Source organism: Pogona vitticeps, chromosome 5 (assembly GCF_051106095.1).
Source record: "Pogona vitticeps strain Pit_001003342236 chromosome 5, PviZW2.1, whole genome shotgun sequence".
In the NCBI taxonomy this organism is placed as follows: Eukaryota; Metazoa; Chordata; class Lepidosauria; order Squamata; family Agamidae; genus Pogona; species Pogona vitticeps.
Genome location: NC_135787.1, coordinates 91041687 through 91050673, shown reverse-complemented (window position 1 = coordinate 91050673; position 8987 = coordinate 91041687). Strand labels below are relative to the sequence as shown.

At 39.7% G+C, this 8987-nt stretch overlaps 1 long non-coding RNA gene across 1 annotated transcript; it reads left to right on the top strand.

Annotated features, from left to right (window-relative positions):
• The first annotated feature begins 1728 nt into the window (after positions 1 to 1728).
• Positions 1729 to 5281, top strand: LOC140707494 (uncharacterized). Its single transcript, XR_013545556.1, has 2 exons — positions 1729 to 3911; positions 5012 to 5281. It is a non-coding gene; the product is annotated as an uncharacterized LOC140707494 (long non-coding RNA).
• Positions 5282 to 8987: the final 3706 nt, after the last annotated feature.

Here is an 8987-nt window from a genome sequence, read left to right as displayed (position 1 = left end):
TCCATACAAGCAGTGACACGTGTGCGAAGCAAAGCAATAGAGCAAGTCCCAACTGAAGATAACTCTGAGGAGCATTCAGATGGACATGTAACGCAACATCAACCCCTTGCAGATGAAACGGATAGTACAACTGAGATAAAAACTGAACCAGAGGATCTACTAGTACCAATGGGATCCGAAGTATTCAAGCAGAAGCAGATGGAAGACCCTACGTTAGATTCTTTGAGGTCACAAGCCGACGATTACGCTAGACAACCGGTACAACAAAAAGTATCCTTTTTGTGGGGGAAAAATGGATTGTTATACCGGGAATATTCCCCAAAATTGAATGAAGAGGCGGAACCAGTACAACAACTAGTCATTCCAAAAGAGTATAGGGAAAGAATTCTACAAATGGCCCACGATAATCCAAGTAGCGGACATCTGGGAATCCAAAAAACGTTAAGCCAGATTTCACAACATTTTTATTGGCCCGGAATTTATAAAACCGTCAAGGACTACGTTAGTACCTGTAATTACTGTCAAAGAACAGGGAAACGGACTGATTGTACAAAACAAAAATACTATCATGACAAGAAGGCCCGTCACCGAGAGTTTGAAGTTGGTGATATTGTACTTGTACTAAACCCGCTCAGACCTTCAAAATTGGAAGTAGTCTGGGAAGGTCCAGGGGAAATCATACAAAAAGTAGGAAATGTGAATTATCTTGTGAAAATGTTAAATTCATCCAAGAAATCAGTTATGTTTCATGTAAATAGTTTAAAAATGTATAGAGACAGATCGGCAATGGTGTATCAGTGTCATGTGGCGTGTTTTAAACCAGATAATGAACCTACTGACATGGTAACTAAATGGGGTAAAAGTCAAAAGATTGTTCCTAATAATTCTAATTGTAACAATGTGGGGAGAAAAATCGAACGTAATGTAACAGATCGTTGAAAAATGGTATGCTGTAATATGGTTACCTTGAATTTATGGTTAAAATTAACTAACGTGCTTATTTTTCTGTATACTCATAGAGATATTATTTTGATAAGCTTAATACTTGGTTAAGATAATTGTAAGTTCACTTATAGTCTTGTTAACCTTTCATAATCAAATGTTAAGTTAGTAACAAAATAAGAACTTTAATAGTCCTATATTTTGTATATTTAAGGGGGGGCGTGTCATGAATTTGATTATGAAAAAGAATAGAGTTGTATTTCATAGGATTTATTTCAGAGCTGCAACGAAAAAGCTAGAAATCTGCTTGTGTCCAGGTGCTAATTAGAGAGAAAAATGTACAAGGTCAGTTCTTCTCCAGCTAAAGAAAAAAAAAAGTTAAGAAGAGCAAGCTGACCCTTATCTTATCTCAGCTCCGATGGACAAGGACATAACTTCTTAATTTAAGAAAGATGGGCGAAGAAGGACTGAAAGGAGAGGACGGAGAAGAGAGATGGGGGATGTTAAGGTATATAATTTTTATATAGCCTGAACATAATATGTGTGTGTGCAGAACAAGATTGAGATGACATCATTCCTTCATCCCTGGCTGATGCAATTTCTCTGCAATATGAAGATTGCCACACCTGTGTGCATGAAGTCACCTTAGACGTGATTGGACCAGACTGATGCCAGAACTGTATTTAAGAAATGAACTCTGTACAGTCTCTCTCTTCTCCTGTGTACTGATGTCTGCATGTCATGCTGCCGGTTTGAATACTGAATACTGAAGTGCTGTATGTATGTATATCCTGTATATATTTTGTAAACACACTGCTGAAAAGAAGAAGCTGTTGTGTGCGTTTATCTGCTCTTTACTCTGCGAGAGACAAGATAAAGTCACAGGCGCACACTCCCTTAACAGAGGTTATGCGCCCAGCAACGTTCCGCTGCGCTGCAAACGTGAGTAAATGAGTAAATGAAAGAGGAGGAGAGCCTAAGCAGCAGTGATAGTGAAACCAGTTCGTCTGTAAACCCGGGGAAGGGAAGGATACAGAGAGCTGCAAGGATGGCATACAGCACGGGAGGAAATATAGGTGGCCTGGCCATAAATAGACTGAATGAAAATAATTATAGAACGTGGGCAATTAAAGCGGAGATGTTGTTGAGAAAGGAGGGTCTTTTTCGTTACGTTACAGCCCCCCCAGTGCAGCCCAGTGAGGAGGAAGAGGCAGAGCATGAGAGAGCTCTTGCCACGATCATTTTGGCCATTGAAGATTCGCTTCTAACCCACATTCAAGGACTGGCAACAGCAAAAGCAGTCTGGGATAAACTAAAAGGCATTTATCAGAGGGAGACGACAGGCACAAAGATTTCTCTTACCAGGAGGTTGTTCCAATGCAGGATGAAACAGGATGAATGTGCTTCGGAACACTTAAAAAATATGAAGGACATGTTTAATCAACTGCAATTAATGAATGTTGTCTTCCCTCAGGAACAGCGCGTTTATATTTTGCTAAGTTCTCTGAATGACGATTACTCCATGCTAGTAACAAGTTTGGAAAGCATGCCAGAAACTGAGCTTTCAGAAGAATATGTGACAAACAGAATTCTCCAGGAGGAGCAGCATTTAAAACAGAGAATGCTGAACAAAAAGGCAAACCACGTGCGTGCTGACCATGAGAGACAGAGATACGCTGATGGCAGCATGCCCAGGAGGCGGGCAGACGGAGAACAAACAGGAAGAGTGATGATGACGAAAGCCTGTTTCCTCTGCGGATCCACCAATCACCTGCAACGGAACTGTGACAAAAGCGGAAGTCCTCCAAGCAACAAAGAAGGAAGGAAGAAAGTCTCCAAAAGGTTTCAACAAAGAAACGACATGAGGCCGGTCTCCTTGGTTACCAGAGGAACGAGGGACAAGGTTCCGGGCAGCCACACAGAGGCGTGGCTAATTGACTCGGGGGCGGTCGTACATTTGACTAATAATAAGGATCTCTTTTGTCTTTTAGATGAAACCAGCCTCAGAAGTGTGATGATGGCAAATTCACAAGAGACGGCCGTTGAAGGACAAGGAACTGTTTACATTCCTTCGTTGAATACTGAGATAAGTGGGGTATTTTACGCTCCTGAATTGTCGTTTAATATAATAAGTGTATCAGCGTTGGCTGAGCAAGGGTTCACTGTCACTTTTGAGAAACAGGAGTGTATAATTAAGAAAAATGGTAAAATAGTTGCAAAAGTGAAGCAAGAAAATAATCTGTACATGTTAAAGAGCCAGACACATGAAAGTGCACATGTGATACATACAAACAAACCACAACATGACAACTGTATACATTTATTGCATAGGAGGCTGGGTCATGTAAATTTTAGATCATTACAGAAAATGGAACATTTTGCCAGGGATGTAAACATAAAGGAATGCAAAAATTACTTGGACTGTAATGTCTGTAAAAGTAGCAAGACAAATGTGGCCCCAAAAGGGAGGAAAAGTGACAGAGTCACAACCAGGCCATTTGAATTAGTTCATGCAGATTTAATGGGACCATTTCCTCCATCATTAGGAGGAGCGAAATATGCAATGGTTCTAGTGGATGATTTTACAAGGTTTTCTTATTGTTATACACTAAAATCTAAAGCAGAAGTATTTGATACATTTAGAAAATGGTTATTTTCAGTAGAGAGAAGATTTAACCACAAGGTGGCGCAGTTGCAAACGGATAGAGGTACAGAGTTTACAAACACAAGGTTTCAAAGATGGTTAGAAAGTCTGGGAATTAGACATAGAAAAACGAGCCCATATAGCCCATTTCAGAATGGTGTTGCTGAGAGACGCAACAGAGTGTTACAAGAGATGAAAAATGCATTGTTGGCAGACTCTGGGTTGCGTCACGGTCTGTGGAGTGAAGCGATACTAACCTCTAACTTTTTGGTTAACAGAATTTATTCTTCCTCGATAGATGACACACCATATTTCTTGTTATACGGTAAGAAACCATGTTTAAAATATTTGAGGGTGTTTGGATGCACGGCTTGGGTGCATATCCCGAAACAACTCAGAAGAAAAGGTAAAAATAAAACAAGGAAAATGACATTTGTAGGGTATGAACCCAATTCAAAGGCATACCGGTTTTTTGATGGGGATAGAAGTGTGATAATCTCTAGGTCAGCCAGTTTTAATGAAGGGGAAAACTGGGACCAAGTACATGCAAACTCACAGTTATACATCCCTCTACACGAAAGAAAAAGTCAGTTAAGACAGACAGGAACACTTAAGCAAGGCATGGATTCCTGTGCTGATGATGAAGAAGGAGGAGCTACTACAGATGATGAAGAAGAAGAAGAAAAAGAAGGTAGTGATGAGGAAGGACACGAAGAGGAGGAAGCACATACTAGTAGTCAGATAGAAACACACACAAATTCACACGGTCCCAGGAGGTCCCAGAGAGCAAATAAGGGTGTGCCACCCAATAGATATGGAGTGGGTGTTATAGTGTGTAATGTTTATATTGAGCCCAGAAACTATAAAGATGTTTTGAAGCTTCCTGATTATGAGAAGAATAAGTGGTTAGAGGCCATGGAGGAGGAGATGAATTCCATGAAGGAACATCACGTGTTCACTGAAACCAAACTACCACCAGAGCATAAGGTAATAGGTAGTAAGTGGGTGTTCAAAAGAAAATTGCAAAATGACGGAAACTACAGATATAAAGCAAGGTTGGTTGCACAAGGTTTTACACAGAAAAAGACTTAAAGTGTAAAACAGATAATGCAATAAAAGTAATGGAAGACAGTACCACCTGTATACAAATGGCCAAAACAGATAGAGTAAAAAACAGGAGCAAACATGTTGATATAAAATATCATAATGTAAGGGAAGCTGTAAAAGGAAAACTAATTGAATTAGAATATTGTAAGACTGAAGAAAATATTGCAGACATTTTGACTAAACCGTTGTGTGCTCAAAAGCATAAAAAGTGTATAGATGCATTGGGAATGTGTAATGGGTTCAGGCAATTTAAAAATTAGGAGGAGTGTTAAGGTATATAATTTTTATATAGCCTGAACATAATATGTGTGTGTGCAGAACAAGATTGAGATGACATCATTCCTTCATCCCTGGCTGATGCAATTTCTCTGCAATATGAAGATTGCCACACCTGTGTGCATGAAGTCACCTTAGACGTGATTGGACCAGACTGATGCCAGAACTGTATTTAAGAAATGAACTCTGTACAGTCTCTCTCTTCTCCTGTGTACTGATGTCTGCATGTCATGCTGCCGGTTTGAATACTGAATACTGAAGTGCTGTATGTATGTATATCCTGTATATATTTTGTAAACACACTGCTGAAAAGAAGAAGCTGTTGTGTGCGTTTATCTGCTCTTTACTCTGCGAGAGACAAGATAAAGTCACAGGCGCACACTCCCTTAACAGGGGAAGAGTTTGCTTTCACGACAGCCAGAGACAACACACGGAGAGAGATGCGTCTGGCAGAACTTTAAACAGAAGACTGTGTAAGAATGCTTATTTAAGATATAGTTAGACAGTTCATTATTTTCATTTTATAGAGGAAATGACTGGTGGCTAAGGCTGGGGGTTATTTTGAAAATAATTTGGAAATACTGAATGACGTTCAAATGAGCTTGTTGAGATGATATCTTTTGTAATAAAATATAAAAAGACAAATTGTCTGTAAGCTGTCTCCTTGTTTAGACCACAGCTACTATGGTAAAATTGGCTACGTTAGAAATATATTATTTGATCTGGCCACATTTACGCTACCAAATGAGGGTCCTAAAGTAATAAAAGAGGAAGAGCAGACCTTCCAGATTATTTATTTAAAATCGAGACAGACTTGGGTGAAGGAGTGAGAAGTCGCCTAGAGCAAAATTACAGGACCCGATTTTGCTGGCAATAGGGACTGATCATTCTGAATCCCTCTGTCTTGTGTAGAGGCAGTTCTAAGGAACGCTTTTACCACAGAAAATACCTATGTTACTTTTCAGAAATTGGTTGATGAATTGTTTGGTGATTTATATTATGTGATTGGCTATGTAGACAACCTTGTAATTTACAGCCCTGATCCAATTCAAGCAGACCAAAATGCTTTGTCATTCTTAGAGAAGCAGAGACATCGAAGCCCAAGATTAATGCAGTGGTATTTCAGATTGCAAAAATATGATTTTGATGTTAAACATCTACTTGGAAAGGAGGCTTTAATTCCTCACTGGTTATCTCGAATGTTTAGTGCAGATGCAAGGGGAGAAAATGGCTAGAATTGATAAAGCTCTGATGTTTAATTTTCTTGGTATTCTGTATGACTATGTTCCTGAGCATACATAGAGTGTTTTCACTATTATTACTACATATCAGTATATTAGATTGTCAAGTTATTATGATGTTAACCCTGGTTTCACTATTTTGCTGTTTGATGACTAGAGTATTATCTGAGCATATGCAGAGTGATGTATTTGATTAAGTATGCTAACATGTTTGTTCTTCTGTTTTTCAGACTAGTAGAAGTGTCTAAGGCAAATTTCTCTCATGTATGGTAAATACTGTGATTATAATAGTTCTCATGTATCAATTGTTTTGCTATTTTAGAATCATGTTTGAAATGTATTACTTTATGTTCAAGTTAATATCTTTCTCTATTTTGTTACTGCTTAATTATGACATCTCATCTTATTCAGTTATCAAAATTAAAACTTAAATTGTTTGAGAATTTTGTTAATCTTCAGGGGGCTTGTGATGAGATGGGTTTTTGAGTTAAAATCGTTTAAAGGCATATGGGTTTTGTAATTAAGAAATGAGCCAGAGAGGTTCCATTTTGTTTCTTTGTATAAAGTATCTTTGCTATGCTGACAAGTGTTTTCCAGATGAGCAGAGAGAATGTTATTCTGAAAGCCTGAGAAAGGACTCTGTGTGATTAGATAGATGGGAATTGTTGTGACTCTTTGAGAAACCACCGTAACCCAAATAACATCTGGTGTGTAAGAGAAAGAAGTCATGTGGTACAACAGGACTGTTTGCCTAGTAACGAACTCTGATTGGATGACATCGTGGGAAGGTGCGATGAGCCCTTGCCAGTTACTCTTGAAAAAGGAACTTTTTCTCTATGGACATTGTCTTTCCAAGACCGACCTTTCAGTGATTCGTGACCTACTCTTCAGCCATTTGGGACTGGTGGCCTACCTATATGGACTGGTTTCTATGCTTTGCTGGATTACTTTTGGACTTATGTGATTTTTCCTAAGGACTGTGCATGGACTATTTTCAATGGACTGTTCTATGGAATATTCTTTATGGACTTCTTTTCTTGGAATACTCCATATGGACTATGCTCTTGTAATTTTGTAAGGACTATGGTATATTTACTGGATTTTTCTTTTCTAAGGACTATGGGACATATAATGGATTTTTACTTTTGTTTAGGGATTTTTATTCTATAGGATCACTGAGGACTATAGCCTTTTTATAACCTACATGGATTATTTTGTTTTTACTCTTTTTAATGACTTTTTGGGTTTTTTGAATACTTTTCTATTTTTCATGTTTTCTTTGCCTCACTACATCTGTGTAACTAAACAGCACAATGCTAGATTATTTGTTTTGGGTTAATTTGGCTCTGATACTTAGTAACATGCTTTTTCTTTAATAAAATAAAGATTATAAAACTCAATTGGTTTTCTGAACAGTACACTTGTCATAGGGTCATCTGAGAGTGCTGCCTCGGCCTAGCTTACTTAGAGTCCTGTCAGTGGTGCAAGTTAAGTCTAAGGACTACAAAGCCCACTTGACCTTTTCACAATAATATCTGAGAGTACCAGGGTGTTCTTATGTGGGCAGACCTGTGAGAAGGAGTGTTGTAGCATGGCTGGCTGAATTGGACTCTTTCAGCCCATTTTAGCATGTGCAAACTCCTGATTGCTCTCTGTCCAAGCTTACACGTGTGTTTTCGAACCCGTGTTCGCGACACCCGGCACTTCCCTTTGCCCGTCTGGTCCGTATTAGAACGTCTGATAAACAATTCCAGCCTACTGTCCAGGACTCTGACATCCCTCCATTGTAAGGCCAACTTTGATTTGTCCTCATTACCACCAGCTAATTCACTAATCCAAAGGGCCCCAAAAATGCTATTAACGAGGCAGCCTTCAATAGTGCTCTTTCGTATTCGCTCTTGCACAAGATCACCCATTGCTCGCCTAATCATTCTAATAAAGGGAGAGAAATGGGTGCCCTGGAGTCCTGCACTCTCCCTCTCTCCTTGGACCAACTCTCCAACATTTTCTTAACCCTATAGTCCCTCAAGAAATCCCTAAAGCCATTGACTTTAGAGTGAAATGCCAGAGCCAACAATTTACCCTGGATAGTGCCTGGAGCTATCCCCTTCCTATGTAGATAAACCATAAACTGCTGCAGATGTACCACAGGCAGAGGCCACACCTGCTCCAATTCCACCACTTCTAATCTCTAAGAACTCTTTACTCATGGCTGAGTATCCCTTTCTTGTCCTTGCCGCCAAAGCCAAACCTATTGCTTCGGATGCGTCATGACGCAAATTTGCCAGACCTCCGGGAGCAGAATCTTTGGTAACTCCCTGGCCTCTGGCGCCAACTGCCTGAAACGGTCCATCTGCTGATGTGACAAAGTATCAACAATGCTATTATCCAAACCAGGGATATGCCGTGCATGTACTAAATTATTATATTGAAGCGACGTTAATGTAAAGGCCCTAACCAGGCCCATAATCCACTCTGACTGTGATGTGAGACTATTTATAATGCATACCACCGCTTTATTGTCACACCAGAAACGGACGACAGAATCGGCCCATTCCTCTGCCCACATTCAGAGGGCCCCACAATGGGGAAGAATTCTAAAAATGTAAGGTCTCTTGTTATACCTTCGCTGTGCCATTCCTCCGGCCATGAACCTGCGTACCACCTTCCTCGATGATAGATGCCAAAGCCGTACGCTCCGGCCGCATCTGACTGAATTTGAAATTCGACCTGTACACTTCTTTTGAACCTCCAAAAAGAAGATCCCATGAAATCCT